This window comes from Ruditapes philippinarum, unplaced genomic scaffold (genome assembly GCF_026571515.1).
Source record: "Ruditapes philippinarum isolate M1 unplaced genomic scaffold, ASM2657151v2 ctg909_1_1_1_1, whole genome shotgun sequence".
In the NCBI taxonomy this organism is placed as follows: domain Eukaryota; kingdom Metazoa; phylum Mollusca; class Bivalvia; order Venerida; family Veneridae; genus Ruditapes; species Ruditapes philippinarum.
Window position 1 is genome coordinate 87,377 of NW_026866920.1, and position 15,400 is coordinate 102,776.

The window sequence follows — 15,400 nt, forward strand, 5'->3', positions numbered from 1 at the left end:
ATATAGCTATACATTTAATTCAGCGTAAAGAATGGATTGCATTTATACTGATATACTCGTACAGTGGCATTGCTGTACATTTTTATGAAGTCGAAAATGTTAATGACTAGTAGAAATAATTATTACTAATAATAAGGTATAACATAATAAATTTTACTTGATTATCATGAAAGCTTGAATCATAATTTAACTACTCCCGATTGTGCCCTTTCTGGAACCAGGCTTTCATTGCTTTACAAGCTTAGCTAGAACTAACTACAATTGGTGTTACTCGAGGAAATACGAGTGTCTTCAGTGAGGCTCAAACTCGTAACATATTTATACGAACGCAGTCATCTTAACAACTTAAATCACTAGGCAGCCTTTTCTCATCGAAGTGAACTGACATGGACATGTAAGTACATGTATAGAGGATATTGAATGAGTGTAAGTTCAATACTGAATTTTTTGCACGAGTTGAATAAAATTACATTATGCGAGCCTCTGGCGAGCATAATATTATTTTATTCAACGAGTGCAATAAATTCAGTAATGAACTTACACGAATTTAATATTCTATTTATCACATACCCAAAATAAAGACCGTTTAAAGTGAAATAAGATAATTTTCATTGACGCGCCTATAGTATAACGCTAATATTCAGCGCGTCTTTACACTAACGCTAATGACGTCACGTCAAAATATATGCACGGCCGTGCAATACCATTTTTACTGAGTCGCAAAATCGGCAAGGGTGTGTGATAAATATGATTTAATAGTTTGAATGAAGGTAACGAAAAACTTCCTCAATTGTACGTTTTGATAGCACAGTCCTGCCAATTAAATGAATTATGAATGGTAAGATAATGGTAGTCAATGGCAACCATGTCTGGTTTCTTTTATTATGAGACAATGGAATGTTCTATCCTCAATTTCTTATCACCCCCATTGTAATATTTTTCATTGACTCTTTATTGCCCCGTTGCAATTTTTCATTGCCCCAATGCAATTCTTCTAAAGCCCTATTGCATTCTCTTTGTAACCCCTTTACAATCTGTTCAAATAACCAACTACAATCTGTTCATTATCCCCATTGCAATATTTTAATTTTCCTCATTGCAAGCTCTTCTTTATTTCCCCCAATATCTTTATTGCCCCACTACAATGTCTTTAATATCCCAATGCAATCTCTTCAATACCCCTAATGACCCCATTGCAATCTTTTCATTGCTTGCCTCAACTTCATTGACGTCATTTCATTCTGTTCATTTCCACAACTGTAATTTATTTTTTGTCCCATTTCAATATTTAAGCAGTAATTTAGACTATGCCGGTGACAATGTAGTTACAAATGGGAGATAACTAATTCTTCACTTATTTCAATAGGATTAATTTCCCTTGATTTTAAAAAGATTTTTTTACTCACTAGGCCGGATTAATAAAACGCATTTGTTTCCTGTCTTCTAATCCATGTGCAAACACTTGTACGCCCGGGAAATTTCTAAATGACATTTTTCAGGCATATATTTTATTGCCTGTATTTACTTACATAAAACTGGCCTCTGAAAGAATAAAATGGGCTGTATATGCTTATTTTCTTTACTAAATCAATTATTAGCCAATTTGCTTTCATGACTTGATCAGGGAATGAATACTTATCTATATGTCCAGGAAATATTTTGTGTGACATAGTCTTAATCAAAACATACTTGCAAAGAGTCAAAAACAAGTTTTATGTTCAGAAAACTGTATCACTGTTGATAGGCGCACAAGAAGCAAACCGACTTTTTTAATCGGGCCTTAAAGAAACAAAAATTCATTTCAAAAAGAGGGAGAGTAATCTTACTTAATAATTTGATATTTAGTTAACTCCCTTTGACAATCGAATCATTTGCTTTTACTTCATAACTAGCTTGTGGTCCAAGCATTAGATGCTCGCTTAGGATGTGAGAGGTCCCGGGTTCGAATCCAGGTCCAGATTTGAAAATATTTTAGAGTCTTTTTTCAATTATTATAAAATCAATTTTACTAAGATGTGCAAAGAAAAGGTACTCGATTGTGTTTAAAAGATGAAAAATAAAGCTTGTACATATATACTAATGCCAGTTTGAAACTCTGGCTTAGAAACATATTTATATGTATCATACTATTATAATTAGCCGTTTTAACAATAATATATGTGAGCTGCGTCACGACAAAACCAAAGTAATGCGTTTGCAACCAGCATGGATCCAGACCAGCCTGCGCATCCGCGCAGTCTGATAAGGATCCATGCTGTTCGCTTACAAACCCTGTAACAAGTAGATAAACTGATAGCGAACAGCATGTATCCTGACCAGACTGTGCGGATGCGCAGGCTGGTCTAGATCCATGCTGGTCGCAAACCCATTACGTTGGTTTTGTCATAGCGGGGCTCATATTTTTTACAACTTATCTATTTAGTTTTTGAAGATGTTTTTGATTTAAGTTTTTCTAGATACCCTTAATTACACATGGACAGACGAGCCATACATGATTCTGTAAAAAAAGGGGGGGGGGACTGTTTTACTCGCAACCTTTGCATTAATATAAAAATAATTAAAGCATATATTTCTTTAAGGTATATCACTTTCAGTTTAAGCAGGTTATAAGTTTATATATTTAAGTACTGAAAGCATTCAAATCAACGATGAATTAACCGTGCGACGTATGTTAAGTAACGGGCGACTTTTTAAGAATCAACAAAAATTTAAAGAAAGAGAAATTGGTCCCTTCAGAAAAGTTCACTGTTTCTGAAAGTGTTAAAAATGCATAATCTACGACAAGGTTTACTAAATTTTACCTACGAAATATCAGTACATCATGGAATCATGCGTCATTCTGCAATAGTGAAGTAGCGAACATGTTGATTAAATTCTACACAAAAACTTTTCATGCACATTATTTGGAAAAAAAATGATGAAAACATGGATTTCAAATATAAAATACCAATAGTATAGGTGGTATTCAGACTACACGGGTGCATTCTAGACTCGGCAATCTCCGTCAATTCTTGAAGTCGCCCGAGGTGTTCCGATTGGACTATGCTGGTGACAATGTCGTTACATAAGGGAGATAACTGATTCTTCACTTAATAAAATAAGATTAATTTCCCTTGATTTTAAAAAGATTTTTTTTCTCACTAGGCCGGATTAATAAAACGCATTTGTTTCCTGTCTTCTAATCAATGTGCAAACACTTGTGCGCCCGGGAAATTTCTAAATGACATTTTTCAGGCATATATTTTTTATTGTCTGTATTAATTTACTTAAAACTGGCCTCTGAAGCAATAAAATAAGCTGTATATGCTTATTTTCGTTACAAAATCAATTATTGGCCAATTTGCTTTCATGACTTGATCAAGGAATGAATACTTATCTATCTGTCCAGGAAATACTTTGTGTGACAATATCCTAATCGCAATATACTTGCAAAGAGTCTAACACAAGTTTTATGTACAGAAAACTGTATCACTGTTGATAGGCGTAAAATAACCAAACCGACTTTTTTAATCGGGCCTTACCGGAACAGAAATTCATTTCAAAAAGAGGGAGAGTAATCTTACTTACATAGTTTGATAGTCAGATAACTCCCTTTGATAGAAAATGTTTTTTCCTTAGATGCTTAATTGCTTATAGGGTGTAAGATGTCCCGAGTTCGTATTCCGGTCCAGGCATTTGAAAATCTGTTTAGTGTCTGTTTTTTACTTATATGATCAATTTTACTCTAAAACAAAAGTATGATTGTGTTTAAAAAAGAAAAAAGAAAACATGTGCATGAAATATATCGAGGGGTGAAAGCGAAAAGGTTCTAAGTGCATTTTCCAAAATTTTACAGGAGAAGCAAAAAACTGTCGCAAATGTTTGTAAAATAGCAAAATTCCACAACACTTTGAATTTACACATAAAAAAGTTAAAGAAACATGTCAATTTTAAGTTTGACTGTGTTTAAATTAGAAACATAAATAAAGGTCATAATTGATAGTGTACAAAACTTTTAAAGAACATGACGGGCATTAATTACACCTGAAAAACAAAAACAAATGCCAATTAATTTGATAATCATTATTAGCTGAACTATACAAAGTATATGGAGAGCTGTCCTCCTCGCCCCGGTGTCCGTGTCCAGATTTCAGATTAAAGTTTTGGTGCAGTAAAATACTTAAGGTATCAGCTTCAAACTTCAAATATATGTCCTTGGCCTTCGTTGTCAATTCCTATGCATCAAAACTCAAAACTGGTGTTAAATAGCCAATAAACACCAGTAAGATCGATATTATTTCTTGATCATTACATGTTGTGTGACTTGGTACATAACTCTAACGTTACTACTTCGAGAATTATTCCCCTCTTGAACTTTGAATTTATGTTAAAAATTGTTATTTTCTTTAATATAACTTCTTGTCATATGGATAAGAGTTATAAAATGCAAGCTCCTGTATTCCCAGAATTATCCCCATTTAATTTTTGAAATTCATTTGTAAATTGATTTTTTAGTATTTATATCTTTATTGTTATAAATGGTATCTGCTCTAGACTTAAGATAAATAATTGTTCTTTGTCATTAGTCACATCATGCATGACAAGGTTCATAACTCTAGCTTCTTTTTTCAAGAGTTGTTTCCACTTTGAACTTATAATTTACTTTAAATTCTTTTTGCTTTTATCATTTTTGTTTTTGAAGGGATTGACTTCAGATTTCAAATTGCTGTCTTTCCATTAAAGTAACATTTATTTTATTGACAAGATCATTATGTTGTGCAAAATATATAACATTTGATTCCTTCTTGATACTGATACAAAAATATATTTATATCATTATTGATTTTTCTTTCATAGTTTCATCTTCCTTACTGCGCATCCAGTATTTGAAGAGTCAAGCTTTGTATCCATCGACAGCTCTTGTTTTCTTGCATTTCCTGTCATATTCTTTAATATTCAAAATAAAACAGTTATATTCATATTCTTTCATAATCATATTTAAAATGGTTACCTTCAATAAGATATTTATTCATGGAAATAAATGTCATTTCATCCACAACTATTTTCTAACAATAGTTTATGCATTTATTTTTAAACAACTTAAATATTATAAGCGGCTTAATGAGGTCATCCTTAGCCCATAGTTCCATTCTAAAATGCACCAAAATGACACTTTCTTTTTATGCTGGTCATAAATAAAATACGCTCAAATGACGCAACTTATCTGGCATCACCACAGGATATGAGTCTGATTCTATATATGATTTTATAATTTGTTCTGATTACCACTGTTTGAACCAACGAGATTACAGCTATTTTGAAATCATAATAATAGTGAACAATATTCTCTGAAAAACTTTTTGGACTTGTCTGAAACTTCATTCAAAGTGCAAGAATATTTTTGCAATAAACAGTTTCACAAAAAGTCCCAGAATATATTTGAACTGAAAATATATTTTACAAATTGTGCATTACATATAACTTGCACATTTTTTTTTTATATGGGTAACACACTTGAGACACGCCCATGTAGCAACAATACATAGAAGAGATGATATGTCTGAAGGCCAAGTCCCAAAGGCCACCTTCATTAGCATAAGTGTGACCCATAACTATACTTTATTTTACATTGTTTATATACATCAAAGTCACCCATAGCTCCACCTACATTAACATTTTTCAATATCTCAGAGTCACACATAGCTCCACTTTCATTCACGTTACTTAATATTTCAGTGTCACACAAAGCACCAGCTATATTTACACAACTCAGTTTCTTGGACTCACACATAGCTCCAAGTTCATTTGCAATGCCTTATATATCAAAGTCACAATATCTTGAAATTTTGTCTATAACCTTTCCTACCTTATCATACCCAGATTTCTGATTATCATCAAAAAATCGCTTTTAACCATTCTAAATATCTCACTATCACCTGTAGTCTCACTTTCAAAAACATCACCTGATATCGTATTGTCATCTAAAGTTGTGGTCTCATTTACTCCTGGCAGAGCCCAGGACCACCCAGGTAAATTACTGGGATGATCCGTGGTGAAATTTTTGTTGCGGTCACACTTACCCCGGCAGCACTACTGTAATTCCCAACTAACACCCAGGACGCCCCCGGACCATCCAGACAGAGCCCAGGTGAAGCTCTGGTTCATGCTGGTGCTTACCTTGTCATTCCTGGATGATGCCGGCAGAGCCCCAGTTGACCAAGACAGAGCCCCAGTCGATCCTAGCAGAACCCAGGACGATTTTGGCAGAGCCCCGGTAGAACCCCAGTGGATTGAAAACGTGTAAAAATGATAACGTTGATACATCATGTGCATTAATATAATTCTAAATGATATTTTCTCCTATTTGATAAGTAATTCATAATGATTTTCTGAATAATCCTTATGCAAGACTGGACAGAAGGGAATTGGGGGAAGGGTTTTATTACAAACAAGTGCAATCATTGCAAATTGCCGTAATTCTTTTGAAATGAACCGGGCTTTGCCGGGGCTCTACAGGGATCAACAGTAGCTCCACCGTCATCCTCCGGGGCTCTGCCGGCTTTCACAGGGGCTATGCCGGCATTCACCGGGGCTCTGCTGACATTCACCGGGGCTCTTCTGTAGCTCTACCGGCTAAATCATACCCCGGATCATCCCTAGTTTGTGTCAGCAGAGCTACAGTGCTTCCCTGGAGTAACCCGGTCGTTCCCGGCAGGGCTAAGGATGAAGCTGGTAAAGCTATACCTTCCCGGATCACCCTGGTGATAGCAATATTTTATTCCATCTAGGGTCGAATGCCGAATGTTCCGGATCATTCCGGACGTTGCAGGCAGAGTTATGAATGTATCCCGGTTGTTTCTTGATCATCCCGGACGTCTACCAGGGCTCTGCCAGGGTGTGAGACCACAGCTTAAAGCTAAAATTTTCTTCAATTATGTCCTGGATTAAGTACAACCAGCTAAAGCATCACTTTCAGTAACATTATCAGATTTCTTACCGTCATCTATAGCCCTACCTTTAATATCATCACACAAAACCCTTTAAGATAGTGCATGATCATTACTGGTCATGTACACTTAGAACTGTTTCCCTTTTAAAAAATCGATAATTTCATGAGTGGAGTTAACTGCGAAACAGTTCTAAGTACTTAAGTTTTCTTCCAAAATCAAGACATCTACTCTGAAACTAATGAATTTCTTATGTGATATTATTTAATAAAATACAATAAAAGGTTTAGCTTTCAAAGTTGCTTTGATTTCACTTATTTTAATGCAGTTTAAGTTGTTTTTATTTAATCTTGTACATTTTATACTCAATGAAAGCGAAAAGGTTCTAACTGCCATTTGCAGTTAGAACCTTTTCGCTTTTTACAAAAAAAGGTAAATTTCACTTAGAACCTTTGGACAATTTTTCATTTCACCCTTTTATAAGTAAACTAAATCTTATATATTTTGACATAAGATGTATATGGGTGTTTATGTTACAAATATATAAAAAAGTGAATTTTGTAAAAAAAGTGAGTTAGAACCTTTTCGCTTTCACCCCTCGATATGCTTATGCCAGTAAGGAACTCCGGCCAAGAAAAAAAATGTATCAAATTTTTATAACAAAAAAAATAAGTTTGTAAAAAGTTATATATCTTGCTATAAAATATTGCCGCCATACTTTAGTTATTTATTGTGTTTAGATTAGAAAATCATGTCTTTCATTTTCTTTTACTGGTGGGAAGATAATGAAAACGTGATGATATCACGACGATAAAAACGTGATAGGACGATGATGAAATCCCGATGATGATATTAGACGATACTGCGAAAGTGGTATGGGACGATGATGAAATATCGATATAAAATGGCATTTCCATCATTGTATCATTGCTGTTTCACATCGAGCCGTCTGCCATTACGATTTCACCATCCTGGTATCGCGATTTTACCATTGCACTATTATGCTTATACCATAAAGTCATCGAGTTTATAACGTTATTACCGAAATCATGCCATATTGTTTATAACACTGAACTATCGCCTTTTCACAATCGTACCATCATCGCCTTTTCACCATTATACATTCATCGCCTTTTCACCATCGTGCCCAAATTGCCTTTTCACCATCGTATTATCATCATTGTGGCTGACTACCTCTCTCTATACTGGTGGCAAGCTTACTTGCTTAACACTATATTGGTGGCAGGCAGACTTGCTTTTGCTCTATATTGGTGGCAAGCTAACTTGCCTTTGCGCTATACTGGTGGCAAGCTAACTTGCCTTTGCTTTATACTGTGGCAAGATAACTTACCTTTGTTCTATTCTGGTATCAAGCTAACTTGTCTTGCTCTATATTTGTGGCAAGCTGACTTGCTGTGCTCTATACTGGAGGCAATGTAACTTGCCTTTATATATACTGGTGGCAAGCTGACTTGCCTTGTTAAATACTGGTGTAAAGCTGACTTGCCTTGTTAAATACTGGTGTAAAGCTGACTTGACTTGCTCTATACTGATGGTGGCAAGCTGACTTGCCTTTGCTCTATTCTGGTGGCAAGCTAACTTGCCTTTGACCTATTCTGGTATCACGCTAACTTGTCTTAATCTATACTGGTGGCAAGCAGACATGCCATGCTCTATACTGGTGACAAGCTTACTCGCCTTTGATCTGTACTGGTTGCAAGCTGATTTGCCTTGCTCTATACTGTTGGCACGCTGACTTGTCTTACTCTATACTGATGGCAAGTTGACTTGCCTTACTCTATACTGGTGGCAAGTTGACTTGCCTTACTCTATACTGGTGGCAAGCTGACTTGCCTTACTCTTTACTGGTGGCAAGTTGACTTGCCTAACTCTATACTGGTGGCAAGGTGACTTGCCTTACTCTATACTGGTGGCAAGTTGACTTGCCTTACTCTATACTGGTGGCAAGTTGACTTGCCTTACTCTATACTGGTGGCAAGTTGACTTGCCTTACTCTATACTGGTGGCAAGTTGACTTGTCTTACTCTATACTGGTGGCAAGTTGACTTGCCTTGCCCTATACTGGTGGCAAGCTGGCTTGCATTGCTCTATACTCTTGGCACGCTGACTAATTTTGCTCTATACTGGTGACGAATTGACTTGCCTTGCTCTATACTGGTGGCATGTTGACTTGTCTAACTCTATACTGGTGGCAAGTTGACTTGCCTTACTCTATACTGGTGGCAAGCTGACTTGCCTTACTCTATACTGGTGGCAAGTTGACTTGCCTTACTCTATATTGGTGGCAAGCTGACTTGCCTTACTCTATACTGGTGGCAAGCTGACTTGCCTTACTCTATACTGGTGGCAAGTTGACTTGCCTTGCTCTATACTGGTGGCAAGCTGACTTGCCTTGCTCTATACTGGTGGCAAGCTGACTTGGACTTGCCTTACTCTATACTGGTGGCAAGCTGACTTGCCTTACTCTATACTGGTGGCAAGCTGACTTGCCTTTCTCTATACTGGTAGCAAGCTGACATGCCTCGCTCTATTCTGGTGGCAAGTTGACTTGCCTTACTCTATACTGGTGGCAAGTTGACTTGCCTTACTCTATACTGGTGGCAAGTTGACTTGCCTTACTCTATACTGGTGGCAAGTTGACTTGCCTTACTATATACTGGTGGCAAGTTGACTTGCCTTGCTCTATACTGGTGACAAGCTTACTCGCCTTTGCTCTAAACTGGTGGCAAGCTGACTTACCTTGCTCTATACTGGTGGCAAGCTGACTTGCCTTATACTATACTGGTGGCAAGCTGACTTGCCTTACCCTTTACTGGTGGCAAGCTGACTTGCCTTGCTCTATACTGGTGACAAGTTGACTTGCCTTACTCTATATTGGTGGCCAGTTGACTTGCCTTACTCTATACTGGTGGCAAGCTGACTTGTCTTACTCTATACTGGTGGCAAGTTGACTTGCCTTGCCCTATACTGGTGGCAAGCTGGCTTGCCTTGCTCTATACCGTTGGCACGCCGACTAATCTTGCTCTATACTGGTGGCAAGTTGACTTGCCTTGTTCCATACTGGTGGCAAGTTGACTTGTTTTACTCTATACTGTTGGCAAGTTGACTTGCCTTACTCTATACTGGTTGCAAGTTGACTTGACTTTGCCCTATACTGGTGGCAAGCTGACTTGCCTTTGCCCTATATTGGTGACAAGGTGACTTGACTTTGCTCCATACTGGTGGCAAGTTGACTTGACTTTGCCCTATACTGGTGGCAAGCTGACTTGTCTTACTCTATACTGGTGGCAAGTTGACTTGCCTTGCTCTATACTGGTGGCAAGTTGACTTGCCTTACTCTATACCAGTGGCAAGTTGGCTTGACTTTGCCCTATACTGGTGTCAAGTTGCCTTGCCTTACTCTATATTGGTGACAAGGTGACTTGACTTTGCCCTATACTGGTAGCAAGCTGACTTGCCTTGCTCTATATTGGTGGCAAGTTGACTTGCCTTACTCTATACTGGTGGCAAGCTGACTTGTCTTACTCTATACTGGTGGCAAGTTGTCTTGCCTTGCTCTATACTGGTGGCAAGTTGACTTGCCTTGCTCTATACTGGTGGCAAGTTGACATATCTTGCTCTATACTGGTGACAAGTTGACTTGCCTTGCTCTATACTGGTGGCAAGTTGACTTGCCTTACTCTATATTGGTGGCAAGTTGACTTGCCTTACTCTATACTGGTGGCAAATTGACTTGCCTTACTCTATACTGGTGGCAAATTGACTTGCCTTACTCTATACTGGTAATAAGCTGACTTGTCTTACTCTATACTGGTGGCAAGTTGACTTGCCTTACTCTATATTGGTGGCAAGTTGACTTGCCTTACTCTATACTGGTGACAAGCTGACTTGACTTGCTCTATACTGGGGCAAGTTGACTTGCCTTACTCTATATTGGTGGCAAGCTGACTTGACTTGCTCTATATTGGTGGCAAGTTGACTTGCCTTGCTCTATACTGGTGGCAAGTTGACTTGCCTTACTCTATACTGGTGGCAAGCTGACTTGCCTTACTCTATACTGGTGGCAAGTTGACTTGCCTTACTCTATATTGGTGACAAGCTGACTTGACTTTGCCCTATACTGGTGGCAAGCTGACTTGCCTTGCTCTATACTGATGGCAAGCAGATTTGCCTTACTATATACTGCTGGCAAACAAACTTAATTTGCTACTGACTGGTTGCAAACAGACTTGCCATGATTTATAATGGCGGCATAAAGGGTGGTTTTTCAAAGAGATAAAAATAACCAACAGTTACATTTTTATATATTTTATTTTTTGACATTATTGTATTATTATAATTATACTCAAAGCAAAAAAAAAATACAAATGAAATATGTGTTACATATTTTATACATAGATATTGGTCTACTTTTATACATTATATAACATTGTTAATGCAATAGAATACATCTTTTATGTATCTTTACTGTACAAATAAATTTACACCTAAAAATGGCCAAGTTAAAATATTTACATGAAAATTCGTCCCCATGTCTTCAATACAAATCTGGTAAATGCCAGAAATGATCTTGCATGTGAAAGTAGAGACAAGCTCTGTCAAGTGAGGTAAATGGTAATTAACCCTTGTATTGATAAACTTTTTTCAATATAACTGTCCTACTTTGAATTTGGAACATTCGATTCATAAAATCAATTCATATTTAAGTGAATTCAGAGTTTAGTGAATTCATAGTTTAGTAAATTTGGAACTTTCAATTCATAGTTAAGTGATTTTGGAACTTCAATTCATAGTTTAGTGAATTTAAAACATTGAATTCAAAGTTTAATGGATTTGGAACAATTCATAGTTAAGTGAATTTGGGGAAAAATCATAGTTTAGTGACTTTGGAACTTCAATTCACAGTTAATTTGGAATATTCAATTAATAGTAAGTGAGTTTGGAAACACTCTATTCATAGTTTAGTAAAATTGCAACATTGTTTAGTAAATTTGAAACAATCTTTTCTTATTTTAGTGAAATTGGGCCATTCAACACATAGTTTAGTTTAAAATAAAAAAAATCTTTATTCATCAACCTTCAAAATGGTCACACTTATTTTACAGCAATTTAAGTAGAAACATACCTTTTTTCCTGTGGTAACCAAAAATTTCAAATAATAAATTAACCAAGCTTTTTAATGCTGATTCCTGAATTTTGGTATTCTAAATAAAAACAAAGGTCTTCAGGTTTCTACATTAATTCAAAAATAAGAAATCTTACATAAAATTCATAAACTTTTTAAGAAACAACATATTTGAGCCATTTGAAAATTTCTATAGACCTATTTTCAATATCGAATCAAATTTATGTTCACATTCATTGTTTTTGATTTTTATAAACTTCATAACATAAAGCAAGAAAAAAACAAAACTATTCAAATATAATATTCTAATTCATGATTTGTAAAACACAAAAAATATATATATATAAAAAATTTGAATGACAAAAGAGCTTTAAATACTTTTATGAACTGTGAAGATGTATCTTTATTTTTTGGCAATTATATTTATAAAATATGTTTAAAAATAACAGTTATCAACCATTTATAAATCTATTCTCGAATATTCTATGGAAGCAGTATTATATGAACTGTTTGGAAAAAAAATGTTCACCTAAATTTCCAAAATGTGGCCTCTTTTCAATTTAATATCAACATTCAATTTTTTTTTTCACATAGTCTGTGACGCATTAAAGGGACTCCACTGAGCTTTTATAATATGACGGGACTGGAAATAATTCTGAGATTAACGTTCCATTTCATGTAGGTCTACATCAATAATTTGCATGCAAAATATCAGATCATTCCCTCACTCTGTTTTTTCAGAAAAATAATTTGAATTGTGAAAAGATGGTTGACCCAAAACCTCAAAGCCTTGCAACACTTTTCACTCATATCTGTCCAAAAATAACACACAAATATTATTTTAAATCTTTATGAGTACATTTCTTAATTATTTGTCTTTTGCATAATTATCTTTCTGTTTTAAGTGCCCTAGCTGATCTATGTAAGAAATTCAAATTTTATGTTTTTAGGTCTCAGTGGAGTTCCTTTAAAAACACTCACTGTGGAGTTCCTTTAAAAACAGTAGTGCATGGACGTGCATATATTTTAATGTGATGTAATAAGTTTTATATAAATATAGCATAAACACACTAAATGTTAGTGTTGTTTGTTTGATTGGGTTTTACGTCACACCAACACAGTTTCGGTCATATGGCGATATTCCAGCTTTACTGGTGGAGGAAGACCTCAGGTGCCCTTCTGTGCATAATTTTATGCATGAACGGGCACCTGAGTAGAACCATCAACATTCCGTGAGCTAGCTTGAAAGCTTCCTCACATGAAAGCATTAGAAGTCCCTGTCGGGATTCGAACCCACTGCGGTGAGGGACAAGTGATTTGATGTTAGTGTTGTTAATGTATTTTGGGTATGTGCTAAATAGAATATATTTCTACAGCTGATTTGTAGTTTGCATGCTATAAATGATGTCAGGCCCACACACGCCTTTTATGAATGAATTGCTTGCTTATAAGGTTGTCATTCTGCCTTCATGAATGAAGTTGTAAGTACAGGAGTGTGCTATTCTGAAGAATTGATCTTTTTAAAGCAATATCTTGAACTACACAATCTTTGATCAATAATATTCATGAACTGTAACAAATATTCTTTTTCTCAAAAGAATATGTACATATTCCACTAGAAAGTCATTAAGAAGTTTGTCTAGAAATATTAAATGTATACCATAAAACCTGTAATAAATACCCCCTTCCCTAATAAATGCACGTCTTTCTAGGAAAAAAAACAACTAATAAAGTTGCAATTAGATCTGTGATTAAATTTTTTTGGGAATATAAAAGAAGTGTGCTAGTTTGATGGTGTGAAAACAACTTAATAATTATAATCAACAAAGCGTTACAAACACACTGGTCTTATTTTCTTTACATTAAATAAACCTTCTGTGTTAACAAACTACGTACAAAACTGAAGGAATTGCTTTTTGTAATGCACCAGGTCAAAAATGCATTGTTAAGAAAGGCTTATAAATATACAATTAATACATATCTATAAATTATGTAGATAAAAGTAATTTTGCCATCTAAAAGAAAAAGAAAGGCAATTCTCCTGGGGTGCATTTAATATAGATTTTATGGTAGATTTAATATCTTGTGCATCCATTTTACGGACATGTAAGAACATATTCTAATTATGATATATACGGTTAAAAAAAATAACATAACAAATAGACATGAAACAAAACACATGTATGATTATTCATTATTATGATGTAAAAAATACAGTTAAAAATATTGCACAATATTTGGTTAAGCACAAAAATATGATAATACAAAAACAAAGGAAAACAAAAATACAACATAACACAATGAGAGGCAAGCTATAACAAAATGAATTATAATGCTAGAATTTACGGTAATATAAATCCACTTTAAACATGTATTATATATATTAGCTAGTATAATAGAGTGATGCTTTTGAACATGGTTTTTAACACATGTGTACAGTATGTTTATGTATTAATATATCTATATGCTAAGAAGAAACCCTGATTTTAGGAAATATGGCAACTTTCCTGCACTACTGGTGGAAGAAAACATCAGATTCCCATCTTTAAATTATTTCCCTGGCAGTATTGGAGTCTACAACATGTACAATGGTGAGGGGCAATTAATTATATATTTTAACAGGTGCATGGTCTTTTTCTTAGAACTTAATTTTCTTCATCATACAAAAATGCAAGGGAATGAAAACACTAAGAAGAGTTGCCTGTCTTGGCAGTGCTACTCTGAAGTGTTTCAAGTTTGGCGGAAAGTCATCACAACACTGTCCTATCTCTATATTTCCCAATAATATTTTTACCCTCACAAGAGCAAAGGCATGTTAAGGTCATATGTCAAAGGTCACACACACGCTAAGGTTTCATATTACAAGGTTGTAAACATGTTAAGGTCATGTCAAGGTCGTACGCATTGTACAAATGTTAAAGTCATGCCAAGGTCATACACATGTTAAATTCAAGGTTGTATACATGTTACGGTCATGTCAAGGTCATTCACATGTTTAAGTCAAGGTCACACACATGTTAAAAACAAGGTTGTACAAATGTTAAGGTCATGTCAAGGACATAAAATACACATGTTAATTATTTTTAGATCCACCAACCTTCAATAAGTTAGCTGAAAAGCTTCTTCACATAAATAAAAATATATTTCAATGTACTCAGTAATGAGAGGTAACTTTCAAGTAACACTCAATCTCTTATATTCAATTTAAATAAAGAAAAAGTATGAGCAACTTAAAGTAAAAAGTTAGTATAAGAACATCAGAAAACATATTCATGTAAATAGAGTATCTAAAAAAAAGATCTTGAATTAACAAACTTCATATTAACAC